This window comes from Mixophyes fleayi, chromosome 6 (genome assembly GCF_038048845.1).
Source record: "Mixophyes fleayi isolate aMixFle1 chromosome 6, aMixFle1.hap1, whole genome shotgun sequence".
Lineage (NCBI taxonomy): Eukaryota > Metazoa > Chordata > Amphibia > Anura > Limnodynastidae > Mixophyes > Mixophyes fleayi.
Window position 1 is genome coordinate 117,083,379 of NC_134407.1, and position 23,753 is coordinate 117,107,131.

A 23,753-nucleotide genomic window follows, 5' to 3' on the forward strand; every position below is an offset into this window, starting at 1 on the left:
CTTCTACATTTTCTTTGATAGGGTTTTGAGGAGAGATAGGAGCCTGGAGGTAGTAGTATTGTGAGTGAGGTGTTTTGGAGGGTTGTTGTGCTGCGATTTCTGCTTGGAGTGTGAGTAGTCCTGTGTTTCTTTTCAGTGTTGTGGCTTTATTTTCTGAATTAATTTCTGTCTTGTGTTTTTGGTAATTGTCTAGTCCTTTGTCTCTGTTACTTGTGTGTGAGTGTGTGGTGCCTGTTTCATCAGTTAGTACAGTTTGTCCTTTGTGTTTGTCAGCAGTTTAGTGTTACTTGTTTATGTTCATTATTTGGGATTATGGCAGGAGGGGGGCAGAGGGTGAGCAGAGGGAAATGGAGCTGGAGGGGACAGATAAAGGTGAGGAAGGGTTAGAGGAGACAGGACAGGGGAGGAAGACAAAGTCAGGGAGGAATGTCAGATTTTGTAACGATGAGAATTGTGTGTTGGTGCACAATATAGTTCCCTGTTACGAGATTATTTTAGGGAACCTTGCAGCTCATACTCTGCTAAGACGACGACATTAATTGTGGTCTAAGGTATGTGAGGCCGTGAATGTGGTGGGACCTTTAAAGCGGTCAATGTTGCACTGCCGCAAAAGATATCCAGACATCAAGAGATGTCTTAAAGAAAAAAGGGCAGCAAGAGGCACAGGTGGTGGCCCACCACTTCATGTGGAGTATACCAACTATGAGGAGGAGTTGCGTGAGATACTGCCCCGTGAAATTGTGGAAGGTGTAAATGTCCTGGACACGGATGCACCCTCTTTTGGTCAAGGAAGTGGTGAGTTGTTTGCATAGTTTACTATAAGTGTTTTGCAATGAAGCATTCAAATAAAAAAGGGTTTGTTGCTTAATAAATAAATTCACTTTTTCAAAGTACACTGCATACATGAGTAAATGTTTTCCACTGCTAATACAGTTTTTGTTAATGTTCAACCATTCAGATTCGCCTGTAAGAGAGTCCACTCCGAGTCCAAAATCAACTCCTCCACCTTCTGTCAGGGATTCTGCCCCAGAAGAGCAAGCTGCTGAGTGTTGCCGATTTTGAGCAAAGACATTCTTTTCAATCATTTATGTGTAAATGCTTGTTAAAATGTGAAATACCATGGTTGCTATACGTTTGTAGAATGCAGCTGGAAGTACTACACAGAGGCTGGGCAAAAGGAGTAATAGTTTACCCCACTCCACTCCACTTGCAACATTTTACAGCCTACACCCTCTTGTTTGGGTAACAAATTAATTCGGTTTCACTGTGGCCTCAACTTAACACATAGGATACATGAGTTTTTACTACCTTAAAAGATGAGTATCATCCTGAAGCAGGACCTATATGCCAACTAGTTAGGAAAGTTGAAGTCTGTAGTTAAACAATGTTATGTGTATGCCTGTAGTGTCCAAAATGCAAATGACAAGCATGTGATTATCTATATACTTACTTTGGTCTTTTCTCCACAGGAACCTCATCATCTTGGCAAGGTCAGCGCCAGTCAGCACAGATGTCACCTCCTGACGACACACAGGAAGACACAGTCATCTCTTTACAGGTGGTAGATGTCCCTGTGTCTAGGCGCCAGGAACAAGCAACTGGCCCTGCGGAACAGACACAAGATCAACAAACTGCACCTCCTTGGCTGGATATAGGGCAAGAAATGGCCCAGTCCATTGCAAATTTTCAGGTCCTGCAGTCTCAGTTTATGGACACCCAAACCAGACATATGTCTTATATTGTTGGACATTTGAGGCGTTCCTACAGCAGTACTAGCCTAATTCCTTCTGCATTAACTCGCATAGCTGCAGCTGTAGAGCAATCCAATGTCAGCATGATTCAAATCACAGTAAAGGAGGTCAATGCCAACGTGAATCGCATGGCTGCCCAAATTCACCAGGACATAACGGTAAGGTTACCTTTGCCATTGTCCTCTACTGAAAGCAGTTTGGCTAGTACGCCAGGACACTCCACCAAAGAGAGGTGCTCACAAATGGGGGGGTCGAGGAAGAGGGCAGAGTGTCACCCAAACCTCTGATGTACCAAAAGGCGTAGGTAGCCTAATGTGTGTGATTTTACCCAACAACCTGTAAATTATTTGGTTTTGATTTTTTAAATGTTCTTCTTTTCTCAGCTCTGAAAAATGTTACATTATTTACAGTCTATTATACTTCTGTTATGTGTACCTTGTGCACATCAGAATTTGAGTGTGTATATTATGGTGCATGTTTATGCAAAATAATGAGTTCTCTGTATAGCGCTGCGGAATTAGTGGCGCTATATAAATAACTGATGATGATGATGATGATATTCATGTATACTTGAGCTTAGGTACCACAATAAATGTTGCTTCATTGAAACTCAAAAAATCTTTCTGTCCAGCCTGTGAAACACTATTATACTTCGTGCAAGAAAGTTGGCACATTTGGTACTTACGCATTACCACCTGTCTGACACTTAGCACTGAATATTAAAGGTTGCACATGAGCAGAACTCACTACCCTGTGCTCAGGAAAAGCAAAGAAATATGGGTAAATTTTACACATTACACCTAAACCCAAAAAAAAATTACCACTTTAAAAAATGTTCACACTGGCAAAATAGCAGAAACTGCATGCTGTTAGGTCAATCTCACCATTCACAACCACCTCTCTTATTTTGGTCGTTTGAATGCCATGTGAATGTCAATTCTGGCCGTTTTGACAGCGGTTTGGGCTTTAGTAAAACCGCCGGAAAACTAGCCAAAAAGTGGCGGATTGAGCAATTTAGTAAATCTAGCTCTAAGTGTCTTAACTGTGATCTGGCCAGCATCCTTAGCTGTAAAGATGTGTGTTTAGTGATGTTTAGTGCACTGACCCTTCATGTTGAGCTTTTAATTATATTTGTTGGCTACAATTTGAATCAATACTTCATATTTACACATTTACAATAGCCAGTATATGTGCTGGTAATAACCTTTTTGTTCTTATTTGTATCAAGATATTTTTTGTGAAACTTATGCCCTACTAGAGTATTCTCTGAAATAAAAATTAAAAAGGAAGGTTACTATATATTAGTAAAATACTTCAATGATAGCAGGCTAATGGAGGTTAACACAATCCTCATGATTTTTTTGGCCTAAAATATTTTACCTCCTTGAAGTTTGATGGTTTAAAAATAGTTTGAATAGTGAACTTTTCAATGAGATTCAGAATATCCAGCGTTGTTATGAAAGGCTTCACTATGTGGAATTGCCTCTTCATCCTCTAAAAACGATAGTATTTAAAAAAAAGAAATGTCACACAAATTTTTTTTCTAAAATGCATTATAAATCTATCAGTTTGACATTGTCTTAGCAAGCAAATAATTTTACCTTTGGATTGCACCTCTGAGGCCATTGTTTGTGCTATTGCTGTATGGTCTTATTGTCTGGTTGGTATTGCAGGATATGATAGAGCAGGCAATTCTCCGTTGATAGATTCGGAAACTATATAGTGTAGTATATAAAAAATAACAATTAAGGCATAATACATAATAACATATTCTTCAAGCTTGTGTACAATATCACATAATTATTTTTTTGGTGGTCCTTCCTTCTCCATCCACTTTCATGCAATACATTGCAGGATGGATATTGGTGTATTTAACTAGCTATAACTTTGAATAATTTTCATGTAAAAGTTTTTAGAGATAAACAACACAATAATAAAAGGAAAAGAAATAGAAATTAAGATTAACAAACAAATTGCAAATAGTTACAGGTAAGTGATCTAAGCCATCTTTATGCTATTCACATTACAATTGGTTTACTTGACCTTTTGGTTTATTAATTTATAATGGAGGAGGGGCAGGGAGGGGATGGTCAGGGAAAAGTGGTCATAAATAAAATTTTCGGGGAGCTATGGCGAAAGGGTGATCTTATAATTGCCTAAGCAACTACCAAACAATGAGTCTCATGAAATTAGCTTGAACATTGTCATTCAGTGTCTCTATATATAAAGCCCCTTTTTTGGTATAAAAAAAAAATGTGTTTCAGAGAAGATGGCTCTTCAGTCCATATAGACTGTATCTAATAGATGAGTCTTTAGCGTAAGAAAGAGAAGAAAATTCAGTGCTAAGCCTCGCTACTTGATATAATTTTTAGAGATGGGCGGGCTCAGTTCCCCGAGATCTGAATTCATCCGAATTTAACCTATCCGAGTACCGAGCCGAGCACGCTCAGTACTCTCCCGGCCATTCGGAATCAAAATCGAGGCAAAACGTCATCGTGACGTATTCGTATTTCTGAGCTCCGTTCTCGCGAGATTTGAAAAGCATTAATACCAGTCTCCACAGCAATCCATCGCCATTTGATAGAGGGAGAGAGCAGGGTTAGTTCACAGGCTATATCAGCGCAGGGACAGAGCAGTAATTGGACACATTATTGTTTCTATTCTATACAATTCTAATCTTAATGCCAATTGTTACAGCAGTAAGAGGAGGATAGAGGAGGGATTTTTTTCCATTTCTGGCACTCCATATGCTTTTGGGGTATCCCTTAATCCCCATTCTTTTGCATTAATTTTGCTCGCTGTCAAAAGTCATATTTGTCAGCAGTATTTAAAACAATTTTTAGCACTACAAGTGCTTTTGTGGTGTCCCATATACCCCCGTGTGTTACTGTAATTTTTCTGGCTGTCAAAAGTCATATTTTTCAGCAGTATAAAAAAACAGTTTTTAGCACTACAAGTGCTTTTGGGGTGTCCCATATTCCCCAGTGTTTTACTGTAATATTTCTGGCTGTCAAAAGTCATATTTGTCAGCAGTATCTAAAACAATTTTTAGCACTACAAGTGCTTTTGGGGTGTCCCATATTCTCCAGTGTTTTAAACTAATCTTTCTGGCTGTCAAAAGTCATATTTGTGAGCAGTATCTAAAACAATATTTTGCACTCCAAGTGCTTTAGGGTGTCCCATATTCAACAGTGTTTTACAGTAATTTTTCTGGCTGTCAAAAGTCATATTTGTCAGCAGTATCTAAAACAATATTTAGAACTACAAGTGCTTTGGCCTCATTAAAATGGATTCAAAGCAGTCCACATATGAGCAGAATCAGCAAACAGGTTCTGTCACCAGTCCTGATGGTAGTGTTCCCAGTACGTCATCTGGGAAAGGTGATGTCAAAGTACACAGTCTTTTTAAATCAGGCAAAAAACACACACCAAATTTTTTTTTACCATGTTGAAGCGAAAAAGAAATGTAACTGAGGAAAAGTTAACTGCCGATAAAAAAAAAATTGCCAACATGCCATTCTACACACGCAGTGGCAAAGAAAGAATGAGGCCTTCGCCTTTCTCTATTAGTGGCAGATCCAAAAATGTTACCGAGCCTTCTTCTTGTACGGTCACTCGTGACCAAGCAAGACCAAGTAATTTGGAGTCTAAAAGTGGTGCACAACTACTGTTACGCGTCAAAGCCGAGCTGCAAGATAACAGTAAGGCATTAGAGGATAATGTATGCTCTGAATCAGAAATGACACCAATCCCTGTGGAGAGTCCATCCAACAGTGGTATGTCTAATCGTGAGCATTCTGTTAGTGTACCCATAAAGAGGGGCCTTTTCAGCAGTTCTGATGTGTGCCTGAACAGCCCGAGTGTAGCCGGTGATACACAAATTGAGGATGCCACTTTAGAAATAGAAGAGGATGAGGGGGAGATTTCTGTAGGCGACGAGGGCGCTAATGAGGATGTTGATGAGGATGAGGTTGTTTGTGTAAGTCCTGCACCAGTGGCAGTAGTTCTGGCACGTGACAAGAAAAAGGCCAGTGTCATGCCTGGCCATAAAACAAAAAAATCCACTTCTTATGTGTGGAATTATTTCTACCCCAATCCAGACATCAATTGTATAGCCTTTTGTAGTGTATGTCAAGCCACAGTCAGTGGAGGGAGGGACCTTAACCATCTTGGAACCTCGTCTATGTTACGCCCTTTGAGGAGAGTTCATGACAAAGTGTTTGGAAAAGCTAAAAGTTCTTCCAAAAAAATTACAAGCACTCCATCATCAGCTAGGACCCTCCGGTCACCGACATCCCGACGGCTACAAAATACACCCACCACACCATCCTCATCAATATCCTCAGTAGCGCTCGGAGTTAGCCCTGCATCCCACTTATTAAGGCTGGATGACTCTTGCATTATTATTGATTCCTCTGAAGAAAGCGTTAGTCCCACTGTTGCTGTTGCTGGGGGTGAATCGTCAGCCCAGAGGAAAGCCAAGAAAAAGAGCAGTCCTACATTTCAACAATTAACTGTGAAACAATCATTTGCTAGGGGAAGCAAATTTGACAGCAGTCACCCAGTCGCCAAGCGAATCACAGACGCCATGGCTGCCATGTTAGTGTTAGATCTCCGTCCAATATTCACAATAAACACAGCTAGTTTTTCACAGTTAATTGAGGTTTTGTGTCCGCGTTACAGAATTCCATCGCGACACCATTTTTCCCATAAAGCTATTCCACAACTATACCAAAAAGTGTGTACAAATGTAGAGATTGCGCTGAAAAATGTCATTCTGCCCACTGTCCACTTAACCTCAGATATGTGGACAAGTGGAAGTGGTCAAACCAAAGACTATATGACTGTGACAGCCCACTGGGTTGGTCATTCACCTTCACCAGCAGTAACAGCAGCAGCATGTACACCACTACTTAACATTTGTCACAAGCAGGCCACTCTGTATCACCGGCTTTACTAACAGGCATACAGCTGATAATTTGTTACTTAAACTGAGAGATGTGATTGATACATGGCTTATACCACTTGGACTCTCCCCAGGATATGTAATTTCTGATAACGCCAACAACATAGTGCGAGCATTACAGCTGGGTGAATTCCATCACATTCCCTGTTTTGCCCACACCATCAACTTGGTGGTGCAGAGCTTCCTACGAACTAACCGTGAGGTGCAGGAGATGCTTTCGGTGGCCTGTAAAATTTCAAGCAGTTTCATGGATTTGGCCACAGCATGTAGGAGATTGCAGCAGCTCCAAGAGCAGTTTAACTTGCCCTGCCACCAACTTAAGCAAGAGGTGGTAACTAGGTGGAATTCCACCCTGTACATGCTTCAGAGGATGGAGGAACAGCACAAAGCCATCCAAGCTTATTGCACAAGCCATGACATTGGGAAAGGAGGAGGCATGTATTTCACTCTTGCACAGTGGGGAATCCTTTCAGTGCTGTGCAAGGTGCTGAAACCATTTGAAGTTGTGACGTGTTAAGTGAGTGCAGATTTGTGCTAGTTTGAGTCAAGTCATTCCTTTAATTAGACTACTGGAAAAGCAGCTTGAAAAACTAAAGGAGATGAAAGCAAGCAATTCCGCAAAGTATGTTGGCCTTGTCGATCAAGTACTTAATTCGCTTCACAATGATCCTCGAGTTATTAAGATCTTGAATTCGGATCAGTACGTTTTGACCACTGTGCTTGATCCAAGGTTTAAGACCTACATTGAGTCTTTGCTTCAAAATGAACGAGATGTGAACTTTTGCAAGGAGCTATTGCTCAGCAAGTTGTCCGCTGAACTGGGCCTTGGCTTGACGACGTGTCCTCCTTCAGTTTCTCAAGCAGCTGCTGCTCGGAAAAAATTTAATTTTCAAAAAAGAAAAAGGGAAGACGCAGAGGGCAGACCAGAACAGTTTAATATCTGGGCTGGTTTGAAAGTTTTTCAAAAAAAAATTTTTGACCTTGCCCATAACTCCATCCAATATGAGTATTAACATGGGCCCCCAGTGAGTACCATAGGCAGATTCGTGGAACTGCGATGGGCACGAAGTTCGCGCCCAGCTACGCAAATCTTTTTATGGTCCAATGGGAGAATGAGGTCATATGGCAAAATAATCCCTTTTTGGAGGACCTATTAGTGTGGCACAGATTCATTGACGACGTCATATGTATCTGGAAGGGAACGAGAGAGAGACTAGACTCTTTTGTTAAGTATATTAACACCAATGACCTCAACATCAGGTTTACATCAAACATCAGTACAGACAGAATTGAGTTTCTGGACTTAGATGTTTATATAGAAAATGAAGAGATTCAAACTAAGACCTTTCTGAAGGATGTGGATTGCAATTCCTACATTCCATCTACAAGCAATCATCATAAAAATTGGTTAAGAAACATCCCAAAGGGCCAGTTTATACGCATAAGGTGGAATTGCTCAACATTAGAACAGTATGATATACAAGCCTCCATTCTAGCTAAAAGATTCCTTGAAAGACAATATGACCCTAACCATGTAGAGCAAATACGTCGGGAAGTGAGGGAGACTAATAGAGACACCCTGCTGGTGAAGAAAGAGAAACCAACAGCAGCCATCAAACTACCATTTATAACTAAGTTCAGTGAGGTTTCACGAAAAATGGAAGGGATTATCAGGAAATACTGGAATGTGCTATTAGGAGATGAGGAACTCAGGAAGATACTCCCCGCTAAACCCAACTTCATTTATAAGAAAGCAAACAACTTGAAACAGAGATTAGTGAAAAGTGGTATACAGCCAACAACACAAACCAAAAACAGTACCTGGCTAGGAGAAAACTAGAATGGTTTTTTCCACTGCAACAGATGCCATGCTTGCAGGATTAGCTCCAAAAGAGATACAAAATCTATCAAAACCTTTGTATCCGGAGCCACAGGGGTGACACATAAAGTAATGAGTAAACTTACCTGTGACAGCAAGGGGGTTGGAATGCCCGTGCAAAAAACAATATATTGGTAGTACCACCAGGAACTTACATACGCGTATCTCAGAACATCTCAGAAATATAAAGAAAGGATTCGAGGCACATAGTGTCTCGGACCATTTTCGTAAATACCACAATAAAGATCCCTCACTCTTAAATTTCATGGGAATATGTAAACTACTACCACCATGGAGGGGTGGGGACTACATTGAACGCCTATCCAGAGAGGAGACAAAATGGATATACACGGTTAAAACATTGACTCCCCATGGTCTCAATATAGATTTTGAACTGGCAAAATTTCTTTAATCTTCCCATTACATACTCTTTGCAATAATGAACTAGCATATCATCTATATGATTTCTGGACTCCTTCCCAAATGTAGCAATACATATCTGGTATATACAACAAGACCCATAGGTAACGCATCTCAAACAAAATGTATATTGGGTTGATCCCTGTGTGAATTTTCATTACTCACATTTGTTTTCAAATATTCACTATCATGTAGAGCGATAACGCTTGGAAAGTGATTAATCAAAGGGGAAGAGATGTTTGGTCTTGGTGTGACCAGCGGCCCCAATTTTAATAGAATTTAGGGTTTGGGACATCTACCTTAAAAACTTCAGCTAGGTAACTTTAATAGGTGCCCTTATTTAAATAAGAAATAACCGATATGTAGATTATGAAACCTCTATCTATGAACTATAGAATACTGTGTATTAATAACATTCAAGAAGCATAAGTAGGAGTGAACTTTGGTGGTTTATTGAACTTTTATTCACTTTAGTTTCACTATGTTATCATCCTGGAAAAAACTGATGTATGTACAAATAACCAGCACCCAATGTAAAATGACTGGCCTTTTGAACACCAGCCTCCCCATCGGAGTGACCTATCATAGATCACTTAAGAGATAAGGAACCTCTATAAAAAGGAGGACTCTTCATTCCAAATGCATCCATCCCTGACGAAGCCGTGTTTCGGCGAAACGCATAGGACACGGACACTAAGGATTGCATTAACAAACGGAACTTCTATCCCGATGTGCTCGCGAGAACGGTCCTGCAAACGGAAACCCCAAACCGCAAAGTGCGCATGCGCGAAGAAGACGACGCGGCCGCGTCCCTCCCTCTGGACTATAGAGTCACCCAGACACGAAATAACCACCGAGGATTGGCACCTTTGTGCAATATCAACTACCGGGTAAGCGATCCTTCGGGTACACTTTATTGAGAGACTATTGTGCCTCTAAGTATCAGACTGTTTATTGGCATCAAGAGGCCCTCGGTCTTGGATTCAGTCCTCACTACTATAGTGATTATTTTATTAAAAACATTTCTTAGCTGTACGAGTAAGAACGGGGCACCTATTCTTACATCATATTCCTGACCAGATTTTATTTACGGAATTAAGTCCCGTGCTGCTCGGGTTTGGCGTTAATCAACAACCATGGATTGCAATTAAGTGGTTTGCCACCTCATTTATCCCCGGAAGGCTGGATTTATATGGATATATGTGATTTATTGATATAGCTATACACTTTGTGAGTAGCGGAAACGGGACATCGTACATTGAAATACCATATGTATCATCTTGTCATTGAACAAACCACTATTTGAGAATTGGTCACAAGCAGCTTGTTTTTAGTCTGCACATGATTGTATCACGAACTGTAATGCACAGTGGCTACATTTATGCATATGAGCCTACCCTTACAGTACTGGATATTTATATGTAAGTGTGTAACGATATCGCAATCTGTATCAGTGCACTGATTATATATGCTGTTTAATTGTACTGAGAATAAATTTGTGCTTACAGTATATATCATTTTGGCGCTTTTGGGAAATTCTGTTTTTTAAACTTATACCATGAAGGGATGAAGCCCACCCCTCTCTTTCACATACCCTATAGGCAGATTACCTACATATATGTACAGGAAGCGCGGAATCCACCACCTTTTTTACTTTATGGCGATGAATTGATAGTCTGTGATGATGACGTACACACTGATGAGGGTGAGGATGAAGCTGAAGATGATGACGATAACATCTTTTTAAAACTTTCTATGTAAGTGTAGGGCGCAATCTACCCCCAAAGAGGAAAGGGACTTGGGGCATTTCCATATCACGTACCGTCTTGAAAGGCTGCTGTTTGGGCAATTTCTCCTTAATGGTAGGGTGTCATACACAAAGTGACCCCAAACTGGCTTTGTCCATTTCTCTTAATATTGTACAGTCTATAACGGCTGAATTTTTTGGAATTTTATACAAGTGGAGGGGGGCCTAGAGAGACAGAAACCAAACTGGCTTTGTCATTTTCTCCTAATATTGTACAGTCTATAACGGCTGAATTTTTTTGTATTTTATACAAGTGGAGGGAGGCCTAGAGAGACAGAAACCAAACTGGCTTTCTCCATTTCAATTAATATTGTACAGTCTATAACGGCTGAATTTTTTGGTATTTTATACAAGTGGAGGGAGGCCTAGAGAGACAGAAACCAAACTGGCTTTCTCCATTTCAATTAATATTGTACAGTCTATAACAGCTGAATTTTTTGGTATTTTATACAAATGGAGGGGGGCCTAGAGAGACAGAAACCAAACTGGCTTTGTCCATTTCAATTAATATTGTACAGTCTATAACGGCTGAATTTTTTGGTATTTTATACAAGTGGAGGGGGGCCTAGAGAGACAGAAACCAAACTGGCTTTGTCCATTTCAATTAATATTGTACAGTCTATAACGGCTGAATTTTTTGGTATTTTAAACAAGTGGAGGGGGGCCTATAGAGACAGAAACCAAACTGCCTTTGTCCATTTCTATTAATATTGTACAGTCTATAACGGCTGAATTTTTGGGTATTTTATACAAGTGGAGGGGGGCCTATAGAGACAGAAACCAAACTGCCTTTGTCCATGTCTTTACATATTTAACTATAAGTGTAGAGTGTAATATACATCCAAAGACGATGGCTTCATTGCCAATATGCATAGATGGAGAGGAAGACAATCTGGTTTGTGTGTAGAATTAATGAAGGCCTACCAGGAATTAAACTGTTTTTTTGATAATTTATTAGCTTTACAACTACATTACTTATCCAAGAAACAGGTGGAGCACTAAATTTGGTTCTTTTATGACCAAAAACATTGATCTTTGAACAAAATAGGAAAACAAAACCAAACAAAACCAAAACCAAAACACGCAATGGCGGTTTGGCAAAACCAAAACACGGGGGTCAGTGAGCATCTCTAATAATTTTATAAATTGTGTTTATATCATACAACAATATATCTCTTATATGATATAAAATATTAAAATACTACTGTATTCACTGACTTCTCTATTGTGTGTGAAAGCTCATATTATGATGGTTTGTAGGATATCGTTCTATAGTCTGATTGCAATCCTCTAGTGTTAGGGATAAGGTAACTGAATATAAAGTTATGAGATTGTTGTCCACTTGTTATAATTTCATATCAATCCCTTTCTGCTGGATTAAAATTAACTGGGTAGCAATATGATCCTAAATGATTTTACTAGGATCACTCCTTTTATAAAGAGCACTTAATCTGTTTTTACTCTCTCATGCATAAAAGTTATATGAACCCAGTCCACCTCGGCAGGTTAATGACCTCAGCTATGTTATAGCTGCTCAGTGATTCATTGTGGTACTATTTCTCATGAGACATGGTAAATCTTATTACCCCTCACTCATTCTAAGCTTGTCACATTCATACATGTGTAATTAACATCATAGGATTCAATCTGAAACCAACATGAGGTAATCGTTATAAGAGTCAGATATTAACTAAGTAGTTAAATTGTCAGTAGCCAGGCGAACGCTAACGCGCGTTTCGTTTCGCTTCACTCGCTTTTTCAAGGCAACCAGAACCGATGTAGTGGGAGGATATTTATGATAAGAAAGAACACCCAATCATATGACGTGTCAATTGCTGATTGGAAGGAGGGAAGCGTATATTTAACATCCATAGAGCCCAAACTTACATAAAGATATTAGTTGTTAAAGAAAGGTAAATCTAAATAAAGGCATGTTCCGCTATAAAAATAAAACAGTTAAATTAATATCAATATGTAAAGTAATAACCATTAGTAATATTAGCAGAATAGGGCTTGATATTTCCAATTAATTGATAAAATAAATAACAAACTATAATGATATATAACAAAACCAACCAACCCTAATTGAAATGATGTATAAATAATTCTAACAATATAAATCATATTGAAGTGAATGCCAGTGAAAACATAAATTCCTACTTAAAAATGTGAATAATAAATAAGTGCCTTAAGGCACAAAAATAGTGATAAATAAGTAAAAAAAAGTGAGAATAAGTAAGATATGAAAAATTAATAATACTAACGAAGTGATAATAAGACAAAGGAAATATAAAATTATAAACACAGTGTCTAAAGCCTATTATCCTTCTAGCCAATAAGTTTGATTCTAATTATTACAATCATATATATATAACACGGGTACTTGGTATCCCTACATGAAAATTCCATATATTCGACTCCACAATGTATTTCACTATACCGATGTAGTAACTTGCTTTTAATTTTAATCCATAACAAAGCAATCCTTACCAAAAATACCCTGGCTGTAAATTTCCGTACAAATCAATGGAAAGGAATCCATCTAATTTGAATAGATCACATGTCCAATGTTCGTATTTGATACAAATAGTTGAATTCAAAATAAAGAATCAACCTTTCTGTAAATGTATGATCATTATGATTATAGATATACCATAAAGTTATTATAATCGTTCAATCCATTAGAAGTGAGAGTGTCCATCAAGAATATCTTCTCAACTTCCCGTTTGAGAAGCTCTCGATGGAGATTTCCACCCCATATGCCCAGCGTAACTTTCTCCATAGCAAAGGCACGTAGTAATTTGGGATTACTTTCATGATGTCCGTTCCACCAGGTACTTGATATTGTTCTGAGATTTTTTAGTATCAAGAATCTTGAATTCTGCTTCTTCTAGAAACTTGGGTGGAGAAGAAGATGGTGAAGCAGAAAAGAATCTGTTGATAATTAGTGGTTTAAGTAGTGAGACATGAAATATATTGGTGATACGGAGAGAAGAAAGTTGAAGTTTGAAAGAGACAGGGTTAATAACACAGGATTTTGTAGGGGCCGATAAAACATGGAGCAAATTTCATTGATGGAACTTTAAGGCGAATGTTCCGGGTAGCGAGCCATACCCTATCTCCCACTTTGAGAGCAGGAACCACCTGGCGTCTTCTATTAGCAAAACGTTTGTAACGATCAGAGGTTCTCCTGAGGGAGTTGACAACTCGGGATCACGCTGGAGAGTGTCAACAGCAAGAACCTGGGTGGGAGGGAGGGCCGAGAATTTTGGTAGAGGGGGTGTAACCCATAAACAATGAAGAACGGAGTTGCACATGTCCACTCATGAAACAGATTGTTGTGGGTGAGCTCCGCCCAGGGTAATAAATTGGACCAATTATCTTGATTGATGGAGGAGAAAATTCTGAGAAAAGTCTCAAGGTCCTGGTTCACCCTCTCATTTGATCATTAGATTGTGGGTGATATGCAGAGGAAAGGTTTAGTTGAATTTTGAGAGCCTTACACAATGCTCGCCAGAACTTGGAGACGAATTGGACTCCACGGTCCAATACGATTTCTAGGGGCAACCATGAAGACGGAAGATCTCCTTTATAAAATGTTGTGCTGAGACTGGTGAGGAAGGTAGGCCAACCAAAGGAACAAAATGTGCCAGTTTAGATAGGCGGTCCACTATGGCCCAGATGGTATTGAAGCCTTGACTGGGTGGAAGATCCGTCACAAAATCCATGCTGATATGAGTCCAAGGTTTGGTTGATACAGGTAGCAGCATGAGAGGCCCAAGAAGGAGTTGATGGGAGGATTTATGTTGGGCATAGATAGTACAGGCAGCCACAAATTCTTTCACATCAGAGTGAAGAGTAGGCCACCAATAGTCCTGTGAGATAATTTCCAGAGATTTGCGAAAACCCGTGTGACCCAAGAAACGGGATGCATGGAACCAGTGCAGAAGTCTTTTCCGAAGGTGAAGAGGAACAAAGGTCCTGCCTGGAGGTGGAACAGGATGAGAGGCCATGGTTGCAGAAAGCAGAGACTTGGGATCCAAGATGGGATGTTCCAGAGTATGGTCAGAATCCTGAGTAGAGAAAATTCTGGAAAGGCCATCCACCTTCTTATTACAGCCCGGTTTGTACGTTACACGGAGATCAAAATGGGAAAATAACAATGACCAGCGGGCTTGGCGGGGATTAAGACACTGAGCCATTTGGAGATAAAGGTGGTTCTTGCAGTCCGTAAAGATTATGACTGGAAACCGAGCTCCTGTGAGAAGATAACGCCACTCTGAGATTGCCATCTTCGAGGCCAGCAACTCTTTGTCCCCAGTGGTGTCATTTCATTCAGCAGGGAGAAACTTACGAGAGTAGAAAGCACACGGCAGCAGTTAATTGGTGTTGGATTTTTGGGAGAGTACCACTCCAAAAGCTACTGTGGAGGCATCAACTTCAAGGAAAAATGGTATAGATATATCTGGTTGTCTGAGGATAGGAACTGAGGAAAAGGCTTCCTTGAGAAAGGTAAAGACCTCCATAGCCTGTGAGGACCAAACTTTGGTGTTCCTTCCGAGTAAGAGCTGTAATTGGAGCGATAATAGTGAAATAATCTCAAATAAATTGCCTATAATAATTGGCGAATCCCAAGAAGCACTGAATAGACTTGAGACAAGATGGAAGTGGCCAATCAAGAATGGCTTGAACCTTCTCAGGATCCATTTGTAACCCGATGCCGGAAACGATTTATCCCAGAAACGACATAAACGAGGCTTTAAAAGAACATTTCTCCAATGTGCAGAAGAGCAGGTTTTTGCAGAGTCTGGATAGAAGCTCGGAGACAAGTAGACGGTGGGAATCAAGATCTTTAGAAAAAAATTAAAATGTCATTGAGGTATACCACTACACAGGAGTACAGCAGATCCCTGAAGATCTCGTGTACATAGCTTTGAAAGAGGGCGGGCGCATTACATAATCCAAAAGGCATGACAAGATACTCATAGTGTTAAAGGCGGTCTTCCATTCGTCGCCTGCTCGGATTCTGATGAGGTTGTAAGCCCCCCCCGCAAGTCCAACTTGGTAAAGACCTTGGCACCTTTAATCCTGTCAAAAAGCTCAGTGATCAACGGGATGGGATAACAAATTTTTATAGTAATGGTATTCAAACCGTGGTAGTCGATACAAGGTCTCAGAGTCCCATCTTTTTCTTTACAAAGAAGAATCCTGCCCCAGCCGGGGAGACGGAAGGTCGAACAAAGACACGTTGTAGATTCTCCTGAATGTAGTCAGCCATGGCTTGTGTCTCTGGCAGGGACGGAGAGTAAACACGTTCCGTAAGGGGAGTCTTGCCTGGATGAAGATAGATTGGGCAATCCCAAGGACGATGAGGTGGTAGAAGCTCCAAGCACCCTTTGTCAAAGACATCAGCAAATGAAGAATACTGTGTGTAGATACAGTAGACACATGGAGAGGTTTGACTTGAGCCAGGCAACGTGAATGGCAAGAGGGACCCCAAGCTAGAATTTGTGAAGAATTCCAATCCATATGTGGAGAGTGTAGTTGGAGCCATGGTAGGTCCAGGATCATGGGAGTGGTGGTTTGAAACAATACGAAGAACGAGACTTGTTCACAATGCAGTGCCCCGATTTGTAGCGTGATGGGTTTCATTTGCATATAAATGGTCCCTTTGGGAAGCCGAGTACCATCAATGGCGGTGATGACAATAGGGACCCCCAAAGGTACAGTAGGTAGTGACCACCTGGAAACCAAAGAACAGGATATAAAATTTCCAGCTGCACCAGAGTTCAATAGGGCCGAGGAGTTGAACTTGGCAGAAGCAAACTGTACAGAAACGGGAATAGAGCAAGTACCATAATGAGAGGATGATTTAGACGTCCCCAACCTGCCCTCCGAAGAGCAGATCAAGGCTTGGCATTTCCCGGCTTCTTTGGGCAAGAATTTAGTGTCCAAACTCTGCGCAATAGATACAGAGATTGTTCCTTCGTCTTCTTTCTCTCTCCTCTGGAGCCAAACGAGTTCTCCCAAGCTGCAGAGGCTCATCAAGACTGGTAGGAGGTTGAAAACGAGGAGCCAACCTAAAGGTAGATCTATAAGGGTGGTCTTTCTCAGCTGACCTCTCTCAGAACCGTAGGTCCACCTGGTTATATAGGGAAATGAGAGCATCCAGTGTGGGAGGTAGTTCTTGAGGGGCCAAAACGTCTTTTACCCGATCGGACGGGCCCTGCCAAAATGCAACTACTAGAGCCTCATTGTTCCACTGGAGCTCAGAAGAGAGTGTACGGAAATCAATAACTTATTGTGCCACAGAATGGGTTCCTTGTCAAAACCTCAAGATACTTGTGGCTGCAGAGGCGACATGTCCAGGTTCATCGAAAATCCTCTGAAATGCAGAAAGAAAGGCAGAACAGTCACTGAGTAGTAGATTGTTTCTTTCCCGCAAAGGTGAAGCCCAGGCCAACGCTTGTCCTGTCAACAAGGAGATGATATAAGCGGCCTTGATTCTACCAGTTGGGAAATTATGAGGTAAAAGTTCAAACTGGATCAGGCACTGATCCAGGAACCCACGACAGGTCATTGGGTTGCCATCAAACTTGGATGATGTCGGAAGCCTAAGCATAGAGGGAGGTGCAGCAGGGAGCAGTTGAGGGCTAGATTCAACTGGAGGAGGGTTAGGTGCAGGAAGACATATTGCTTGAAGGTTATCCAGGGGAGTGGAAAGGATTTGAAGACATTATAGTAACTGGAGTTGGTTATTCTCATGTTGCTCCACTCTCCCGACTAAATTTTGGAGCATATCTTTCGCAGAGGGCTAACCTGCGGTATCAGTCATTTTTAAGGGCCTTTTCATTCTGTCACGAATCACGGTAGAGAATAGGGTCCCTAGGGCTTGTCAGGTGGGTATCGCTAAGTGAGCAGGTATCCAGAAAGGAGCTGCTGTGATAAAACAATACAGGAACAGATGGCAAAACTCTATAAGCTGAAGTCCTGAGAGGAGTAACGAAGAGAAGCAGTAAGGCAATACAGGAACAAATGCTTAAACTCTATAAGCTGAAGTCCTGAGAGGAGTAGTGTTAAGTAGCAGTGAAGTAATACAGGAACCAATGATTAAACTCTATGAGCTGAAGTCTAGAGAGGAGTAGTGCCGAGTAGCGGTGAAGTAATACAGGAACAAGTGGTTAAACTCTGTGAGCTGAAGTCCTGAGAGGAGTAGCGCTTAATAGCGGTGAGGCAATACAGGAACAGGTGGTTAAACTCTATGAGCTGAAGTCCTGAGAGGAGTAGCGCTTAATAGCGGTGAGGCAATACAGGAACAGGTGGTTAAACTCTATGAGCTGAAGTCCTGAGAGGAGTAGCACTGAATAGCAGTAAGGCAATACAGGAACAGGTAGCAAGGAGCAAAGAGCCACATCCACACGCAGTGAGGATGGACAAACGAAGAACAGGCAACTTCAGTATCTTAAATAGTGAGCACATTGAAGGACTGGCAAATGGAAGCAGAGAAGAGGTGCCAAATAGCAGGATGAGTCTGCGCATGCGCAGACCCGAAACCACGATGGCCGCCGGCACCGGAGAGATGTGGCACTCGGCGACGAGATGTGATAGATGGATTCCTTTCCATTGATTTGTACGGAAATTTACGGCCAGGGTATTATTGGTAAGGATTGCTTTGTTATGGATTAAAATTAAAAGCAAGTTACTACATCGGTATAGTGAAATACATGGAGTAAATAAATACGTGGAGTCGAATATATGGAATTTTCATGTAGGGATACCAATTACCTGTGCTATATATATGATTGTAATATTTATAATTGAACTTATTGCCTAGAAGGCTTTAGACACTATATTTACATATACTATGTTTATAATTTTATATTTCCTTTGTCTTATTATCATTTCATTAGTATGATTAATTTTTCATACCTTTCTTATTATCAATTTTTTTTTACTTATTTAGCACTATTTTTGTGCCTTATGGCACTTATTTATTATTCACATTTTTAAGTAGCAATTTATCTTTTCACTGGCATTCACTTCAATATGATTTATATTGTTATAATTATTTATACATCATTTTAATTAGGGTTGGTTGGTTTTGTTTTAGATTATTATAGTTTGTTATTTATTTTATCAATGAATTGGAAATATCAAGCCTTATTCTGCTAATATTACTAATGGTTATTACTTTACATATTGATATTAATTTAACTGTTTTATTTTTATAGCGGAACATGTGTTTATTTAGACTTACCTTTCTTTAACAACTAATATCTTTATGTAAGTTTGGGCTCTATAGTTCGGGGGTATTCAATTGTTAGCGAGTTTGTAAGTCTGAGCGCGTTTAGTCTTTTTTTTGCTATTTTTCCTTATTTTCGAGCGCGAACACTTCTCCCCCAATTCTAATCTTTTTTTTTTTTACCGAAACGGTGTTATCGCGCTCCAAGTGTTCGTCAATGTTAAAGTATAGGCTGGATGCAAACCCTTAGCGGAAAAAGCTATTCAATTGTTTTTTAACGCTGAGTGTGAAACAGGCAAATCTGCTGTTTCATCTCGCACCTCCTTGGTCTGCTCAAAGAAAAAAAAAATTTTTGGGGGGTATTCAATTGTTAGCGAGATGCGTTAAAATTTTGCGTTCCAAAAAAAAACAAAACGCGCTCATTTAAAAAACAACAACCCTCAATTCAATTGTTTTTTTGCATGCACCCCCTCGCGCTCTATTATTGGTCCTAGCGAGTTTGAAATGAGTGGTTAAGGCAGTCATTTTAGTATAAAAAAATAAAAGTAAATTAATGGCACAACCATTCCCCCCCCCCCTTAAAAACAAAAAAATAATATAATAAAGTTTAAATACATGCACCACTATGTTTTTTTCTAAAGGGGGAAATTTCCAAAAATTATTAATTATTATACACTTTTTAAGTACTTTTCTGTTTTTAGGTTACTTTTATGAACTTTTACACCTATTTTTTCAATTTAATGTATATGTTTCTTAACTTAATAAAAAATCTTTTTCTTTGAGCAGACCAAGGAGGTGCGAGATAAAACAGCAGATTTGCCTGTTTCACACTCAGCGTTAAAAAACAATTGAATAGCTTTCTCCGCTAAGGGTTCATAGCCAGCCTATACTTTAACATTGACAAACGCTTGGAGCGCGATAACACCGTTTCGGTAAAAAAAAAAAAAAGATTAGAATTGCGTGAGAAGTTTTCGCGCTCGAAAATAAGGTAAAATAGCAAAAAAATGACTTTGCACGCTCGAACTTCCAAACTCGCTAACAATTGAATACCCCCCTTTGTAAGTTAATAAAAAAAGAAATTAAACTGAATAATCGGTGTAAAAGTTAATTAAAATAACCAGAAAACTGAAAAGAACTTTTTTTTAAAAAAAAAACAGTGTAAATAATGTAATATTTTTTCAAAGTTCCCCCTTTCAAAAAAATCCATCAGTGGTGCAGTCCTATTTTATTTAAACTTTTTTTTTTTTTTTTTCATTCCAAACACTTGAGTGTACAGTTGTGTTGAGCAGCTCTGTGGAGAAGTGACTGTTGCCTCAGTTTTGTTTTTTTGTGCATACCAATTTTTCAAAGCTTTTTCCAGTACTGTTCGTTGGTGGATTATCCAGGATTTCCTAAAGATAAGTATCGTATTGTATTTGTGTTTGGTGTTGTCTGTCTGTAAAATTAGCTAAATTAACATATAAATTAATCACTTACACCAAATTTAATATCATCTAAAAATAGTGCTTATCACAGGTCCATTAATCCTCTGCACAAACATTCCTTTTCCCTACAATTTGTTTTAAAAAAAGTTAAATACTTTAGTTTCAAATTCACCCCTTGTAATTATTGTCTCATTTTCAATGGAGCCATTCGTGGACACAGTGTGGATGTACATGTATGCTGCATGTATGGAGGAGACTGCTTTGGATGAAATGCAAGGTGCTGCAAATGTGGGAGTGGCTGGAGAGAATGTTGATGTATGTGATGTGACTGTGAGCATGGAAGAGGGAGAGGCTGTGGGAGAGAATGGTGGACAGGCAATGGCTGCATTGTCCAGTGCGGCAAGTAGGACTAGAATCCCCAGGCCGCGTCTGTACCGCAACAGGCGTTTGCTTGATGGATTGCCCGAGGACGAGGTGAGAAGACTATATCGTCTATCATCCTCAGCAATTTACAATCTGTATGAGATTGTAAAACAGGACCTGGAACCTCGTTACCCTAGTAACCGTGCAGTCCCTGGACTTGTCAAACTGCTTGGTGCTTTGCATTTTCTTGCCTCAGGAACATTTCAGCCCACCTTGGTAGTTATTGCCGGGTATTCCCAGCCCACTTTTTCTAGGATCCTGTTCCAGGTCCTAACTCCCCTCAAAAAGCACACTGCAACGTTTATTAATTTCCCGCAGTCTGCCAATGAGTGGCGTGAGGTCAAAGCTAAATTTTATGCTTTGTCTCAAATGCCCAATGTGCTGGGTGCAATTGATTGCACCCACTTTGCCCTTACACCACCACGTCGAATGGAAGAATGTTTTCGTAATTGAAAACACTTCCATTCCATAAATGTTCAGATGGTTTGTGATGCAAAACAAAAAATCACCAATGTTGTTCTTGGTTTCCCAGGTTCATCCCATGACTCCTTCATCTTGCAACAGTCGTCCTTGTTCCAGAATTTCGAAGCAAGATCCTTTCCAGATGGCTGGCTGCTTGGTAATTTTTTTTTATTTATTTTTTGTGTTGTTAACTGTGTATTACAAGTGTAGTTGTAAACCCTTAAAAAAATCTAATGTTGTGTCACTGTTTTTAAAAATGCTTCTTTTTTTTTTTTTTGTTTAAGGCGACGCTGGATATGGAAATCGTTCCTGGTTGCTGACTCCTTTAAGCAACCCTGTATCTTCCTCAGAAAAAAGGTACCAATCAGCACACATTCGTACCAGGGGTGTAATAGAAAGAACCTTTGGTGCACTTAAAAGCCGGTTTCGCTGTTTAGACAGGTCCGGCGGTGTGCTTTTATATTCACCCTTCAAAGTTTGTGATATAATTATTGGTTGCTGTATTCTCCACAATATTTGTATTGCAAACCAATTGGAGGTGGAAATAGATCCAGACATTGGACCTTTCTCCTGAGCTTGGTCAGATGGAGGAGTTAGCAACTTATGTTCGTCAACGTGTTATAGAAGATTTCTTTTCATGTAAGTATTATTTATTTTACAAAGGTTAAAAATGATGTGTGTATTCAAATAAAAAAATGATGTCCTTGTCCTATTATATATATACAGGAATTATGGCAAACTGTGTACCTGGCCCCAAAGGAGGATATTATCTAGCATTTCAGAAAATGGGTAAGGAAGTGAAAAATGAAATCATGATGAGTATAATGGTTTTTTAATACTTTACACAATGTATTTGTTGTATTGCATTTATATGTAAGGGAGTGATGTGATTGGATATGTCAATTGATAACTCAAATCTTTTGACAATATTGCTGACCCTTTATAATTTTTTTTTGAAATGCAAATCAGATTCATTTTTATTAATAGACTGATACTGACCTAATTTTTTCTTTTCTAAGATCTCCTACAAACAAAGCAACATGGATCATTTGGATATTGGACTGAAAAATATAATGCAGCGAGAAACAGTGTGGTGTCCACTAGAATTTTTTTTTTTTCCTATGACAATATACTTTGAAATAAAAACTACCTATTCGAAAATGTATTCATATATAAGTTTCAAAAAGTGATCACTGCAGTACCTTTCTGAATAATCATTCAACAAAAGTGACTTAGGTTTGAAATCTGGTTTTCCTTTTTTTTTTTTATCATTTTGTTTTGGTGATAGGCACTATAGCAGGGGAAGAGAAACGCAGTTTGGGTCCCACTCGCATAATTACTAAACAACCACAGACTGTTCAGTGCTGCCCTTGATTCCCTAGTGAGTGGTGTCCCCCGAAAAATGTAAGCGCCCCCCCCCCCCTAGGGACACCCAGCCCAGTGCTGATAGCACTAGGGCTCTTCCTAATACCACTGGCCTGTGGCTATTAGTGTAATAAATGGGGATTTTTGTTTTTTAAAAAATTATTTGAGGAGCTACATGTCCCAGCCAGCAATGTTTGCCTAAATAGTGTGGCCCTGCTGCTACTTGTCTAACTACAAGCAGCAGGGTACCCATGGCACCCAAGGAATGTTGGCACTTGTAGAACCACAGGTGCCTTCATGCTCTTACACACACGGCTGGCTGGGAGCTGTAGTTTCACAAATCAGTGATGTGTTTATACAAACAGAAGCTCTAATACACCCTGTTGTATCAATATCTTTTTAAAGAAAACCCTCTACTTATTTTAACCCCATTGAAAATTATCTCAAATTTCTATCTGCAGTGTTAAACATTCAACTCTTTCCTTGAAAGTTAATTAAATTATACTATGTTTTACCTAAGGACTTTTTTTTTTTTTACATTTAATAAAGTTATTATTATGTATACAAATTTAACCTCTAATGATTATATATCAGAGTAGGACCAATTACACCCGTCATACACGTATCCAAAAGTTTAGGGTACATGCAAAAATGTATTGTCTATTCTCTCTATTGTCATGAGCAGCATTTATTTATTAAAAAAAAAATTCCAGTACTACGCGGTTAACAAGTGTCCAACATCCTAAAATTTTGGAAAAACTATACCCAATAAATATTGTGTATGTAACTGAATTTGAGGAAGGTGTATCTATCTAATAAATAAAGAAACAATAAATTCAAAAGTTAAATTTTATTGTACAAAATACATAATAAAAATTTTAATACATTTTTCTACAGTTCAGTCAGTCCCTTGGATTTTCATGCTGTATCTTTCAAATGACATCCACCAATTCCATCCGAACATCTGCAAGAAAAAAAAAATATTAAAAGCTTATCTGTGAAATTAGTATTCCAT

General features: G+C 39.4%; 1 long non-coding RNA gene across 1 annotated transcript in view; it reads right to left on the reverse strand.

Annotated features, from left to right (window-relative positions):
- Positions 1-23,753, reverse strand: part of LOC142160368 (uncharacterized) — a 59,467-nt gene that overhangs the window by 9,132 nt on the left and 26,582 nt on the right. The window contains exon 2 of the long non-coding RNA XR_012693184.1: positions 1,451-1,604. This is a non-coding gene — a long non-coding RNA (uncharacterized LOC142160368). The remainder of the gene's footprint in view (positions 1-1,450; positions 1,605-23,753) is intronic.